General features: G+C 40.9%; 1 pseudogene; it reads left to right on the top strand.

Moving 5' to 3' along the window:
* The first annotated feature begins 7,734 nt into the window (after positions 1-7,734).
* Positions 7,735-11,609, top strand: LOC115103051 (suppressor of cytokine signaling 6-like; annotated as a pseudogene).
* Positions 11,610-16,061: the final 4,452 nt, after the last annotated feature.

Genomic DNA, 16,061 nt, shown 5'->3' with positions numbered 1-16,061 from the left:
AGAAGCCTGTGTTTCAGACATAAGGAAGTGGATGGCTGCAAACATTATACTTTTAAACTCGGACAAAACAGAGATGCTTGTTCTAGGTCCCAAGAAACAAAGAGATTTTCTGTTGAATCTGACAATTAATCTTAATGGTTGTACAGTCATCTCAAATAAAACTGTGAAGGACCTCGGTGTTACTCTGGACCCTGATCTCTCTTTTGACGAACATATCAAGACTGTTTCAATGACAGCTTTTTTCCATCTACGTAACATTGCAAAAATCAGAAACTTTCTGTCCAAAAATGATGCAGAAAAATTAATCCATGCTTTTGTTACTTCAAGGTTAGACTACTGCAATGCTCTACTTTCCGGCTACCCAGATAAAGCACTAAATAAACTTCAGTTAGTGCTAAATATGGCTGCTAGAATCCTGAATAAAACCAAAAAATGTGATCATATTACTCCAGTGATAGCCTCCACACTGGCTTCCTGTCAAGGTAAGGGCTGATTTCAAGGTTTTACTGCTAACCTACAAAGCATTACATGGGCTTGCTCCTACCTATCTCTCTGATTTGGTCCTGCCGTACATACCTACACGTACGCTACGGTCACACGACGCAGGCCTCCTAATTGTCCCTAGAATTTCTAAGCAAACAGCTGGAGGCAGGGCTTTCTCCTATAGAGCTCAATTTTTATGGAATGGTCTGCCTACCCATGTGAGAGACGCAAACTCGATCTCAACCTTTAAGTCTTTACTGAATGAAGACTCATCTCTTCAGTGGGTCATATGATTGAGTGTAGTCTGGCCCAGGAATGTGAAGGTGAACGGAAAGGCTCTGGAGCAACGAACCGCCCTTGCTGTCTCTGCCTGGCCGGTTCCCCTCTTTCCACTGGGATTCTCTGCCTCTAACCCTATTACAGGGGCTGAGTTACTGGTTTACTGGTGCTCTTTCATGCCATCCCTAGGAGGGGTGCGTCACTTGAGTGGGTTGAGTCACTGATGTGATCTTCCTGTCTGGGTGTGCGCTAGCCCTAGGACCATGCCTCAGGACTACCTGGCATGTTGACTCCTTGCTGTCCCCAGTCCACCTGGCCGTACTGCTGCTCCAGTTTCAACTGTTCTGCCTGCGGCTATGGAATCCTGACCTGTTCACCGGACGTGCTACCTGTCCCAGACCTATTATTTGACCACGCTGGTCATTAATGAACATTTGAACATCTTGGCCATGTTCTGTTATAATCTCCACCCGGCACAGCCAGAAGAGGACTGGCCACGCCTCGTTCTGCCCCTGAACAGGCAGTTAACCCACTGTTCCTAGGCCGTCATTGAAAATAAGAATTTGTTCTTAACTGACTTGCCTAGTTAAATAAAGGTAAAATAAATAAATAATTAAATAGCCTGGTTCCTCTCTAGGTTTCTTCCTAGGGAGTTTTTCCTAGCCAACGTGCTTCAACACCTGCATTGCTTGCTGTTTGGGGTTTTAGGCTGGGTTTCTGTACAGCACTTTGAGATATCAGCTGATGTACGAAGGGCTATATAAATACATTTGATTTGATTTGAGATACAGGCGATAAGTGTGCAAGGCGATATTGAAAAAGTTACTGTCTGTCACCTCAAGTCTTTCTCTCGACATGTGTGCACCTATGTAGTAAACTAAATATGACAAAACATTTATTATTTTTACTGCTCTAATCATGTTGGTAACCAGTTTATAATAGCGATAAGTCACCTCAGGGGTTTGTGATATATGGCCAATATACCATGGGTAAGGGCTGTGTCCTGGCACTCTGGATTGTGCCGTGCGTAAGAACAGCTTTGAGCCATGGTATATTGGCCATATGTAGTACCACACCCCCTTGGGCCTTATTGCTTAAATAGAAATAAGGCCATACTCATAACAAAATAGTAATCCTCCCTCATCTTAAATGGCACCAACCGCCACTGATTCATACTGAATAAAAAGGCTATAATAAAATTCTGACTGTCACAGCACATACATATTTTCTCCAAATAGGCACATCTGCATGGATTTAACCGAACAACAAAGTACATTTTCAATTCATATATTGAAGTTGAATTTATGATTTAAATATTTGAATCATAAGAGGCTCACTTTATTGTTTTGCTAGATGCAGTAGTAGTCGACAGTGTTTGAGAGAGGTCTAGAGAGGATGTGCAAACTAACAATAACAATGCTGCCCTCTGCAGTATAAAAGTTCAATCCAAGCAACGAACATAGTATGCTACCTTTAGGGGCACATACAGGGCACAGAGAAAGGTCTCTATGGAATAACCCAAATGTTGTCTCGGTTTGATAAAATTTCCCACAATATATAATGTTGATTGGTAATTAAAAAGAGCAAAAAAACAGGTCAATGTAAACAGCTATATTCTGGGGGTTTAAATGTCTGCTGTTATTTCAATCTGAATTACTATAATTCAGCATTTCCTGAATGACTTGAATATTTAATGTTTTAGCGGAGATGTCATTGCACCTTTTCATGGCAGCATCCCATTTTGCCAGGATGCCTTTCTCCAGCAGTGGGTGGCAGGCCTGGGGACCAGAGAACTAATGGGGAGGAAACGGATAGATGAGAGGGAAGAAACATTTTTAAAAACCTACTAGGACTGGGTGAGGAAGAGATGAGACAAGAAATCAGTCCATTCTGCTGATGTAAGTTCCTTTCAACAACTCCCCTTAAGCAGCGAAGTGCACAAAAGGTTCAAGGTTAAGAAGTACAAGTAATGAGGTGGATAAAAAAAAGAGACACTTGAAATCAGAGAGTGAGATGGGGAAAGATGGAGAGAGTTGCTCTTAATTTGACTTACATATTTGGACTAAGCTTTTTTAATCATTATCAGTGGTGTAAAGTACTTAAGTATTTCTTTGGGGGGGGGGGTCTGTACTTTACAATTTATATTTTTGACTACTTTTACTTCGCTACAGTCCTGAAGAAAATATGGTACTTTTTACTCCATTAATTTTCCCCGACAACCAAAAGTACTCGTTACATTTTGAATGCTTAGCAGGACAGGAAAACTGTAAACTTCAAGCACTTATCAAGAGAACACGTGGTCATCCCATAATGCCTCTGGCCTGGCGGACTCACTAAACACATGCTTCTTTTGTAAATAATGTCGGAGTGTTGGAGTGTGCCCCTGGCTATCCGCACATTTAAAAAACAAGCAAATGGTGCTTTCTGCATTGCTTAATATAAGGAATTTAAATGATTTATACTTTTACTTTTGATACTTAAGTATATTTTAGCAATTACATTTACTTTTAATACTTAAGTATATTTAAAACCAAATACTTTTTTACTTTTACTCAAGTAGTATTTTAATGGGTGACTTTCACTTTTCCTTGAGTAACTTTCTATTAAGGTATCTATACTTTTACTCAAGTATGACAATTGGGTACTTTTTCGACCACTGATAATTATGTTGAACACTTGCGATAATGATGCAATCAAAAGAATCTGACAGAAACTTGCCTTATTCTTTTTATTTACTGTAAATATTCTCCTAATATTTTCCTGTCTTTTATTCTTACAAGGTCAAGAAGTACACACTAAAGTGAACCATGTTCCTCAGTGCCCTCATACAGTGATCAAGATTTTAGTGACCCCGCCCCCCCAGAATGACAGTTCACATCCGTGTTGATTTGTGATCTGACAATCATCTCACTCAGAGATGCTGGGAAATACTTATTTTGGAGAGATGAGAACAGCTTGTTGTGTGTCATTGGGAGTGCTTTCACATTGAGCTTCATTGCAGTCTAATCAGCCTTATTCTTCCGTCTGCTATCTGCTCCCTTTGTATAGCCACCATTACGCCTCATGATTCAGTGTAAAGGCAGATGACATTGACTCCAGCTCATTCTCCTCTAAATCATGAAAACATTGTCTGTACTGTAATTTCAGGGGTATGGGTAATTTTTAGACCATAAAATATTTCCTGAAAGAAATACACATTAGGCATCTTTTACATCCTTTCCAATTAAAACAAACATGTTTTACTTTCGGGATCATAGAGTGCACAAAGCACTGACTGAAGCCCTTTTTATGCCATGCTGGACAGTGCTGTCATTGTCTGAGGGGTGCATTGGGAGCTCTTGTGGAAATTGGAGTAGAATTCCTGAGTTTTCTTTTCTATTTCATACTGTCCAAAAGCAACAGTTCTGTGGCACATTAATAATCTATATATCCTCCACTACTCAGCAAACATTCAAACTTAGGCCTATAAGATGTGGAGCATCGGAAATGCACTTTCAATAACATAAAGCAGGAAACTAACAATAATATGCCTGTTTCATTATGTGTTAGAATCTTTTGCCCAAATATATAGGCTAAGTACTGTTCAAGTATTTGTTTAATAGGCTATAATGAAAGCTGGGGTGCGCTCAGTTTGCATCAACATTTGCTACGTTGCATGACACTTTGAACCAAACAACATTTTTCCTGCCGTTCTTCAACAGGGGTATATCATTACGCCAGTTCTGTTGCAAAACATTTAGCAAATAAATATATTTTCTACTGGACAAATTTAGGTAGGTCCCGCCCCGTTTTGATCTGTTTGCTTACGTTTGGTTCTTAAACGGTAAACGGTTTCTGTTGCAAGACGTAATGCATACATCCTTGGTACGTTTGCTCCCGTTTGGTGGGTGTGGCGGGGTGAGGCCTGATCAGTATGGGTCTGACCCTGGGCCAGAAATGAGAAATTCCATGAATAGAGCAGACATGATTCCTTATTCTACATGTTGGAGAGGCATGTTTGTTCTACATGGCATATTTCTATCTGAACGTTCCAAAACATTGCAAAACTTGTGCAGCACATCATAACTGCCCTCTGGGCCACCATATTCACAATGTTTTTCAACTGGTCGCTCAGTACAGTACAATTTCCCTTGAATGTTGGACACAGATCTGTCGTACTGAACTGGAATCTTATTCTAAAACAAAGTCATGATGGTTTTATTTTGTAAAGGTTTTATTCTGACCCTAACAGTTATTCAAAACAAGAGAAATGTATTAAAATCAAATAAGTGACACATAATTGATTATGTGGTAGGCTAAATATTATAATTGACATGTAAATTGGGGCGATTATGAATGTGTTCAGTTCTGGGGGATTCCTTTTACCTCTTTTCCCAGAGACAGGGAACGGTGCGGTTTAGGGATAAGAAGATGTACGATATTTCTGAAATGGTGAAGAATGAATTGCGTCCTGTGGAGTCTGTGAGAGTGACCAGAGGTGGAATTGTGTTGATCTGTTGTGTATTGGAAAATAAAAAGCATCGAGCATTGAACCTCATTCGAATCAATGGAAAAGAGGGGACTTACTTAGACTTTCGGAGTAGGGCACTATATCTGGGGTCACTGTTGAAGTTGAAGCTGAGAAGATTAAGATGGAAATTGCTAGAGTGGTTGGGGTTCAAAGATCGACATGAATGTTCAATGTTGAGAAGAGACAGTATGTCCGTGCTGTTGTTTTTGAAGAGGAGTTGCTTCCTATGTCACGTTCTGACCTTAGTTCCTTTGTTTTGTCTTTTGTTTTAGTATGGTCAGGGCGTGAGTTGGGTGGGTTGTCTATGTTAGTTTTTCTATGATTTTCTATTTCTGTGTTTGGCCTGGTATGGCTCTCAATCAGAGGCAGCTGTCAATCGTTGTCCCTGATTGAGAACCATATTTAAGTAGCCTGTTTTCAATTGTGTTTTGGTGGGTGGTTATTTTCAGTCTTTGTGTGTCTGCACCAGACAGAACTGTTTTGGTTGTTTCTTTGTTGTTTGTTATTCAGTGTTCAGATTTTTCATTAAATAAGATGAACACTTACCACACTGTGCTTTGGTCCTCACCTTCTTCCCACGACAGCCGTTACATCCTAGGCATGTTAATTAAGCAATATGGTATATATGAGATCAGTGGGGACGAGTCATTCTGTTTTGAGCCCCACCTCTAAGAACAAACGTTAATTTACAATGACAGCCTAGGAACAGTGGATTAACTGCCTTGTTCAGGGGCAAAACAACACATTTTTACCTTGTCAACTCTGGGATTCGATCTAGCAACCTTTCGGTTACTGGCCCAACACTCTAATCACTAGGCTTCCTGCCTTGCCCAGAGACCATATTTGTTCACAATGATATATATATATATATTTTTTACATTGTTTGCAAATTGATGTGTGACATATTAATGCCAAAATAACATGCAAAACTGGCAAAAAAACAAATATTACATGTTTTGCTTAACTGACTTGCCTAGTTAAATAAATAAAAAATGCAGGTGTTTCAGCCTAGCTCAGTGCTTTCTGTAGGGGTTGGTAATGTTCTCTAGTTGCGCTGTGATTGGCTCAGTGTTCTGTCACTCATGGGGACACGATGTCACCGCAAAATCTACAGGTAGAGCTCGTTCTTCCATAGACTTACATTAGAGGTGCCCATCCAAGAAGGCTCAAGGCCATTGGCCAAAGATAAAATGACTTCAAATCACGTTACATCTACCGTAGCTTTGATTGGACTGATCATGTCAACATAATACTTTCTAAATCCTAACTAGCAAGCTAGACAAGGCATCATCATCATGCAATCTACTGGCAAATCCTTTTCAATCCTTGTCATATGAAGAGAAATTATAGATAAAACGTAACATCATAACAGTGGCCATTGGACATAAACAATACTCAAGTTGGAAATTGAAAATTCAACAGTGACCACTGCAGCCCCGGGTTCGATCCCAGGCTGTGTCACCGCCGGCTGTGACCAGAAGACGCAAGAGACGGCGCACAATTGGCCCAATCGTCCGGGTTAGGGGAGGGTTTGGCCGGCCAGGATGTCCTTGTCTCATCGTGCTCTAGTGACTCCTTGTGGCGGGCAGGGCAACTGCAAGCTGACCTCGGCCGACAGCGTTTCCTCCGACACATTGGTGCAGCTGGCTTCAAATCAAATTGTATTTGTCACATGCACCGAATACAAACAGGTAGACCTTACTGTGAAAGGCTTAACCAACAATGCAGTTCAAGAAATAGAGTTAATATAACACACATACATTAATTATTCATTTTGGTTGCCTATCCTGATGTGAAGTTTGTTCTATAGAAAGTATTTGACTCTGTGTGCCACAGAAAGTATTTGATGAGGATGAGGCCATTTTCTTGCCTGCCGAAATCCCCCCCGGCACACTTCAGAATCATTTTGGTAGCTCATGTTGACCAGTAGTGTGTGCCAAAACAAGCAAAATTAGAGTATAAAGAAACATTTATTTTAGAAACATATATTTTAGAAACATATATTTTTTATTTTAATTTCTATTATTATCATTATTGTGTTTTGTGGTGGGGGGGGCTGATGGGGATGGTGAAGGTGCTTGGGGTGTCCTATTGAGGGCGAAGGTACCTATTGGAGAAGGGATTCTTCATGGAGGCACATTCAGTCATAGTTTTGTTTATTATATTATTATACATTTATTATTATTTGTATTTTTTAAATGTATATTATTATAACAGTTTACTGTGATTATGGATATTTTTTTAATGTATCATTATTATTTTATTATTACTACTGTACCTACATTCTTAAAAACTAAAACAGAAAAAGTTTTTTTTGTTTTTTTTTAAAGCCATAAGAGGGAAAAGCAGGATGGGATGGGGGATTGGGGGATGGGTAGAGAGAACAGTAGAGGGCTCTGAAATGTATTAATGCTGAAATAACCACTTCCTTTTGTGACTAGAGTCTAATACTTCCTGTGGCACTCATCAGAGGGCATGATAGGCAGGCAGGCAAGAAAACGGCTAATTTTGGCATAGATTTAGTTAAGGCACCTGAAACAAATAGCCAAACAGAAAACAGATATTACCAGTGCCTCCCCCGCGATCAAACCGACATAATAATCAAATGAAACGCAGCCTAACGTGATAAGAAATCCCAACTAGCAAGCAAGTCGCAGCAATGAAGAATTGAGTGCGTACGCGTTCACGCGAAGGGGCTTCTGGCAGGGGGAGCATTTAGGCACAACATTGGCAGTGGGAGAAGATGAACAATTTGGATTTTGGCCAACGTTCTGCACATTTTCTCATTAATGACAAATTTGATCTCAATACAATTTCCTGTTCCCAAAACTACAATCTGTTTCGAATAGAGTGGACACAGTTTTGTAGACTTTACCCTTTGTCGCATAGGCGAATTGAGAAATATGCATATATTTTCTCGAACGCGCCAATAGGAACTCTCGAGCTTGTATTTGGCTCTGCACACCTCTTTGCTTGTTCTGCCCACTATGACTCATTTGATCCCATTGGAAAGGACAGACAGGCTGTGGTTTATTTTAGTTATACAATTATTTTCCTCAATCCCCGGACTGATCTGCTTCGCAAGCGTTCCCGGTAGTCTCGCGATGTTGCATCTCCGGGTTTAGAAACTCTGACCCCATCGAAGAAGTATCTATTTTCCCACAATGCACGCGTCATGTAAACAAAGGACAACGACAGGAAGGGAGACTGAAAAGTTCTAGCTAGTTGAGTACCTAGTTACAAATGTGCAACTTGCTACAGCATTTCTGCAATGGATATACCAACAATATAAATATATTTAAGTAGATAACTAACCATTTTAACATAGTTTGTATTGTTTTTCGGTTGTCTCGTGTGGGGTCTCTACTTCCAGTTAGCTTGCTACGGTAACGTTAGTTAACTTGCGTGCCTAGCAGCTAACAGTAGCTATAGTACTTTGTCTCAAAATGCATCGGTCTTGGCAGTTTCATATGGAAACAGTTTTTAAAAGAGGGTGACGGGTAATATCAAAAGTGAATCGATATAAAGAAGGTAACTAGCTAACTTAGTTTCTTGGGTGGACCACCAGCTGGCTAGCAAGCTAACGTTAGCCTCAAATGACTTTTACCACAGATGAAAGGCGAAGTTATCGGTGTCTTTGCTTTTAGTAGCAGCAGGCTGTATCTATCAGGCTTCTTCACCAATCAACAGCAGTTGAAAAACATACTGTAGAAAGGTAGTCATGATTGATAAAACTGCAGTATTCAATTCGACGTTATTGCAAATTCTGCAAGGCTATGTTGTAGTCTTTGTATTTCCTCGATGTGGAATAAATGAATGGAAAAATATGTTTGATCTTTTTCAGGGATGACAGCTTTTGGAGGACAACCTTTGTGGCCATCCATACATCCATGAGCCTCCCCACGTCTGAGGGACTTCCACAATGAAGAAAATCTGTCTGAAAACGATACGAAAGTCATTCAACCTAAAAAGCAGAGAGGAGGGAAAGGATATTGTACCACAGCCAAATTCAGCTACCGACATCTCAACAGATTCAGTGTTTGGAAAATGTTACAGCAAAGAACTTGTTCGTAACGACTTCAATCATGAGGAGGAGAAAGGCCCTAAGAACCGCTCCAAGGGAGAGAGTCTTATGGGATCACTGAAAAGAAGGCTTTCGGCAAAGCAGAAAAATAAAATAAAGGAAAGTTCCACATCGGTGACCAGTGAAGATGACACATTCTCGTGCTCCTCAGCACCCATATTCTTTAATGATGTCAAATCACAACACCATCTAAGATCTAATAGTCACCATTATAGCCCCACACCATGGGCCCTCAGGGCAGCAAATTCTGAGGAAACATGCATTAGGATGGATGGGAAAGTGAAAGCTATGATACACTCATCAGACCCAAGCCCATCTCTGAATGGCATTCTGAAAGAATTCCCAGACCCCCAGAGGGATAGGCCTTTTCAGGATTCAACTGAGAACACTGAGCCTCAGAATGGTGATTTGCATCTAGGTATTGACCATGAAAATGTACCTGCCATCATTGGACTAGCATCTCAGGACTTTATTCACTATGCAATGCCTTTAGATGATGAACTTGACCCTGCAGAAGGTTTGGATAGTTCCTCTCCAATGCATGAGGTGCCTCAGCCTGAGCGATTCCCCCCTTTTGCAAATGAAGAGCCCATTGACCAGGAGAAGCTGATGTCACCAGATATATTCATGGACCCATCGGTGAATCGACTGCTCTCTGATGCTGAATGTGCCTTGATTCAGGACTCTAGAATAGAGCCTCCTCTCTCCCCCTTGCTCTCTCTGCCACCTGGTAGTCACATCCGAAGGAGTTTCCTAGTATATGGTGGTTCTTCTCACTCACATGGTGCAGAGAGAGTTTTGCATCATCTCAACTTTGACCCCAATTCAGCCCCTGGCGTAGGCAGGGTTTATGATGCTGTTCAGCACAGTGGGCCCATGATTGTAACCAGCCTTACAGTAGAGCTAAAGAAACTGGCCAAGCAGGGTTGGTACTGGGGTCCTATAACGCGTTGGGAAGCTGAGGAAAAACTTGCCAGCCTGCCAGATGGGTCATTCTTGGTGCGAGACAGCTCAGACGATCGTTATCTTTTGAGCTTGAGCTTTCGTTCACAGGGTAAGACCCTCCACACCAGGATTGAACACTCCAATGGTAGTTTCAGTTTCTACGAACAGCCAGATGTGGAGGGTCACATATCAATAGTGGAACTATAGAATGTTCAATCATAGATTCTGAGAGTGGAGCCTTCTGCTATTCACGATCTCGCACACCAGGGACTGCAATGTATCCTGTCAGACTTACAAACCCTATCTCAAGGTTTATGCAGGTGCGCTCCATGCAGTACCTCTGTCGGTTTGTCATCCGTCAGTACACACGGATCGACCTTATCCAGAAGTTGCCTTTGCCAAACAAGATGAAAGATTACTTGCAGGAAAAGCACTACTGAAGGGCTTAAATTAAACTCAGTTGGACTTTCTTGCACATTTTTGATCAGTGATATATTGACTTAGTCCTCATTTTTACATTTTTTTTTACCCTTTTCTTGGCTGTTACAAATACTTTTTGTGAATTTGATTTCAAAACATGTAACACAGTACAATGTCTCCCTATCTAGTGATCTGTTCAACAGCCAATGCCAGCAATTGATATATAGAGAGCATACAGTTATACTCCCAACCTCAAAAACCTCAAAGCAAAGGATTGAAGTTGAACCGTAATCAAATCTACATTTAAAACATTAGCATTGGATTATTTATTTTAATTGTGTTTTGATGGACCAAGTGTTTTGTTATATAAAGCACAAATGGTTCTAATCGTTACTACACTCCACATTTCTGCATTGTCCTATGTGGTTTGTTTTACATTAAACCAGTTTGTTAGTACTGTAGCTACTAGCTAGTATGAGTTTGATACCTGAAAGTTCTCTCTGCTCAGTCTTTAGTAAAGTTGTTTTTCTTTTGCTTCAGTGATGGTTTCTCATTGCATGTTAATTATATTGAGTATATGGAGAAAGAAAATTTAAGTACAACACATCTGATGCTGTAATTTGGGAGAACTAATCGTCATCGACTGTTTAGGCATAAATCGAGATAATGGCTTGTTTGTGCAGCCTAAACTTGACTGTTTGCCTGTCACTGTAAGTATAAGGATAAAATGCCTCACCCTGTTACTTTTCAGGTCATGAAATGCTACCTACTTGTTTTGGTATGTCTCACCCCCCTCCCTCTTGAAAGGCTGTACTTCAATTTATTGCACATCTTCAATGCAGTTAAAGGAGGGGTGTTTATGATTGTTAATAAACTGCATTTACAGATCATTTGTACCTTTATTTAACTAGGCAAGTCAGTTAAGAATAAATCCTTATTTTTAATGACAGCCTAGGAACAGTGGGTTAACTGCCTGTTCAGGGGCAGAATGACAGATTTGTACCTTGTCAGCTCGGGGATTTGAACTTGTAACCTTTTAGTTATTAGTCCAACGCTCTAACCACTGGGCTACCGCCGCCCCATAACATAGTCTGTCTGTTCTTAATCATCATTATACAGAATATTTTCATTTGGAAATGTTACTCTATGAACTTAATATTATGCAATAGATATTTAAAATGGTACAAAACCAGTCTCTCTGTACTTCTCAGTCTTCAGAGATCAGGGGCATATTCATTAGGCCGATTCTGTTGCAATAGGTTTCAAACAAACAGAACGAAAAGGGAGGGACCTACCTGAATTTGTCCAATAGAAACAAATGTTCTGTTTGCAACTGTTTGGACTAATGATTACACCCCAGGAACTGTCTTCCAGTTAAAGTGGTGTTGAAACCTAATCCCACACCTTCTTTGCCAGCTGCTCCCCCCTCTTCTCAACATGTGTCTCTGGATCCTATATCTCTCAGGTGACTGCAAAGTAACCTCTGTCCTGCCAGCTGCCCCAACCATCAGACCAGAGTGGCCTGCTTTCTTAATGCGCTATGACTAGGGTTGCAAAGGGAGGGTACATTACTGGTAACTTTATACGTTTACCAGTAAACAACCAGAATTTTGTCAACTTTAAATGACTTTATGGAATTTTCTTAAAGTAAAATATATCAAATAAGATGATTGTATAATTTAAAAAATGAAATTACAAATCTAAATGTAATAAAATAGCATATTTTATTTTTTCATATTTATTTTTATAGTAGAGGTATCATTGTATGTTTTATTTGCCATCAGTCCACCCATAGGATGCACAGTCACACTGTAATCACAGTACTTGCAGTGGGTTCTTGGCCCTGCAGAATAATTTGTCACATTGATACTTTATTCTGAATGCCATCTGCCATCACTAACCCCAGAAGGCTTCTCATCCAGTGCAGCATGTATCTTTGTCACATTAGAGGGGTTCTTATGCAGCACAGTTTCAGATAATACAGTGGAACGCCATGCATGCTCAGCCATTGACAGCTTCACTGAAGTATGAGATTACTTTGAGCTGGATGCCTACACATGCAGATGTAGCCAGATATCTTGTTTGACAATCAGGATGAAGATTGAATCTGTCCTTAGTGGGTAAATATGGAAATTATTTTGCGCATTCTACCTTAATGTCAAGGTTGCCATGGGAAAATGGGCTTGGGATTCATTCAATAAGATCTAATGAAGAATATGAATATCATAATGGCAAAGAAATTGACATTTTACCACCCCAAAAGGAGGAGTGCAATAGATCATTTTAAAATACCACTTTTATTAAGAATTCAGACAACCTTTGCCAAAGACTACTCTTGACAAACAACAATGTGAAGAGCTCGTGCCTGCCTATTGAGTTAATCAGGATGAGGATAAGATTAAATAACATCTTTTAACAGATGCCCTTATTCATTATTTACACACTGCCTCTGTGAACCAATAGAGGGATATTTTCCTAACTGTCAGCAGGAAGTTAACTGAGCACAACAATAAAACTAACACACTCACAATGAAAAACACCATCCCTCTATCATAGACCTATCCACACATAGACAACTGAATAATGAATGAAGACTGTCTCCCAATAATAATGCTAATTGTCAATGTAGATGTTCATTTTGTTTCATGTACGTGCATGGTTGGGGAGTAACGGATTACATGTAATCTGTTACATGTAAGGCAAAACAAAAAAAACGGTAACTGTAATCCGTTATGTTACCAGCTAAAATATTGTAATCAGATTACAGATACTTTTGAAAAACTAGATGATTACTTCGGGGATTACTTTTAAATTCAGAAAGGATAATGGACAAATTCAAACACTTTTGATAGACTTAAAGGGGCAATCTGTAGTTGCTACATCCATTTTTGGACTTGTAAATTATATATCTTATTATATATCACATCTCCCAAGATGGCATAGCAGTCAGACGTCCTTTGTCCTCGTCTTGTCGTGTCCCATGCGTATATATATATTTACATCTTTCTTCGCATATCTTTTTAAAATATATTTTATTTTCTAAACTTATTTTCTAAACTTCAAAACACTCTCCTGCAACCCGCCTCACCAATTTAAAAAAAAAAAAAAGTATTATCTGAAATCTGAAATCCACAATAGAAGCTAGCCAGAAGCTAGCCAGTTTACTGGCCAACGTTAGTATTCAGCTAACCACAGTTGGTGGTCATCAGCTATCTTTTAGCTCGAAAAGCTATCGTCAGTTTTGTACAACGCGACTCAGACCAGAACATACCGGACCTATTTTTCTCTCCATATCCCCGGATTTCTACCGCAAGCTCTGGACATTTACACCTGGATCTTGCTGCTATCTGAGTGACTATTGGCTTACGTCGGTCCCGGAGCAAACATCAATTTTTCCGGAGCTAGCCAGCTGAAGAGTTCCATCAGCCACTCCTGGGCTACAATCACCTATCTGGACCCGTTTTACTGCCAATGTGGAGCCCCACCGGGCCTACACGACTGGACTACCGACGTTATCTGCCCGAGGGAGTTATCTAACTGGCCCCTCCGTCGCGACGTTACCTGAACGCCCATCTGCGGCCCGCTAATCATTAGCTGTCTTATCGACTGCTATCTGAATAGGTCTATCGGAAAATTTTCTTGGGTCACTATAACTATATCTATTTTGCCAATTGGATTGCTCCACTCTACCAGACGGAACCCCACTTATCTACCTACGGAAACACACGAGGTGGCTAAAAAAAGACCTCCATCCTCTGCCAGCTTGCTACCGATGGCCTGGCTAGCTGTCTGAATTGCCGTTACCCCAACCAACCCCACTACTCACTGGACCCTATGATCACTCTGCTAAGCATGCCTCTCCTTAATGTCAATATGCCTTGTCCATTGCTGTTCTGGTTAGTGTTTATTGGCTTATTTCACTGTAGAGCCTCTAGCCCTGCTCATTATACCTTATCCATCCTTTCAGTTCCACCACCCACACATGCGATGACATCACCTGGTTTCAATGATGTTTCTAGAGACAATATCTCTCTCATCATCACTCAATGCCTACTACTTCCGGCGCCGTCAGAGATGGCCGCCTCGCTTCGCGTTCCTAGGAAACTATGCAGTTTTTTGTTTTTTTTACGTGTTATGTCTTACATTAGTACCCCAGGTCATCTTAGGTTTCATTACATACAATCGAGAAGAACTACTGAATATAAGATCAGCGTCAACTCACCATCAGTACGACCAAGAATATGTTTTCCGCGACGCGGATCCTGTGTTCTGCCTTACAAACAGGCCAACGGAATTGATTCCAGGCAGCGACCCCAAAAAACGACTTTGTAAAAGAGGGAAACGTAGCGGTCTTCTGGTCAGACTCCGGACACGGGCACATCGTGCACCACTCCCTAGCATTCTTCTTGCCAATGTCCAGTCTCTTGACAACAAGGTTGATGAAATCCGAGCAAGGGTAGCATTCCAGAGGGACATCAGAGACTGTAACGTTCTCTGCTTCACGGAAACATGGCTCACTGGAGAGACGCTATCCGGGGCGGTGCAGCCAACGGGTTTCTCCACGCATCGCGCCGACAGAAACAAACATCTTTCTGGTAAGAAGAGTGGCGGGGCGTATGCCTCATGACTAACGAGACATGGTGTGATGAAGGAAACATACAGGAACTCAAATCCTTCTGTTCACCTGATTCAGAATTCCTCACAATCAAATGTAGACCACATTATCTACCAAGAGAATTCTCTTCGATTATAATCACAGCCGTATATATCCCCCCCCCAAGCAGACACATCGATGGCTCTGAACGAACTTTATTTAACTCTTTGCAAACTGGAAACCATTTATCCGGAGGCTGCATTCATTGTAGCTGGGGATTTTAACAAAGCTAATCTGAAAACAAGACTCCCTAAATTTTATCAGCATATCGATTGCGCAACCAGGGGTGCTAAAACCCTGGATCATTGTTACTCTAACTTCCGCGACGCATATAAGGCCCTGCCCCGCCCCCCTTTCGGAAAAGCTGACCACGACTCCATTTTGTTGATCCCTGCCTACAGACAGAAACTTAAACAAGAGGCTCCCACGCTGAGGTCTGTCCAACGCTGGTCCGACCAAGCTGACTCCACACTCCAAGACTGCTTTCATCACGTGGACTGGGACACGTTTCGTATTGCGTCAGATAACAATATTGACGAATACGCTGATTCGGTGTGCGAGTTCATTAGAACGTGCGTTGAAGATGTCGTTCCCATAGCAACGATAAAAACATTCCCTAACCAGAAACCGTGGATTGATGGCAGCATTCGCGTGAAACTGAAAGCGCGAACCACTGCTTTTAATCA

The sequence above is a fragment of the Oncorhynchus nerka genome, linkage group LG20 (genome assembly GCF_034236695.1).
Source record: "Oncorhynchus nerka isolate Pitt River linkage group LG20, Oner_Uvic_2.0, whole genome shotgun sequence".
Lineage (NCBI taxonomy): Eukaryota > Metazoa > Chordata > Actinopteri > Salmoniformes > Salmonidae > Oncorhynchus > Oncorhynchus nerka.
The sequence above is the reverse complement of the archived record's forward strand: the minus strand, read 5'-3'. Positions and strand labels throughout refer to the sequence as shown.